The following is a 232-nucleotide window of genomic DNA, read 5'->3' on the forward strand; positions in this document are numbered from 1 at the left end:
GGCGCCGTGGCGCTGGAGATCCTGTTGCCACTCGTAGAGTTTGCGCTGAACAATGCAGTGCATTCGTCCACCGGCTACACGCCGTTCTACGTGAACGGGCTGTTTCATCCTCGCGTCCTCCTGACGCCGCCATCCCATGGTGCAGGGCTTGGAGGAGGAATAGCCGAGCGGCTTGCTGATGTCAGCCCCTTCACCATCCGTAAAGAAGTCGATGACTTCTTGTCTACCAGAC

Source organism: Plasmopara halstedii (genome assembly GCF_900000015.1).
Source record: "Plasmopara halstedii genome assembly, contig: Scaffold_555, whole genome shotgun sequence".
Lineage (NCBI taxonomy): Eukaryota > Oomycota > Peronosporomycetes > Peronosporales > Peronosporaceae > Plasmopara > Plasmopara halstedii.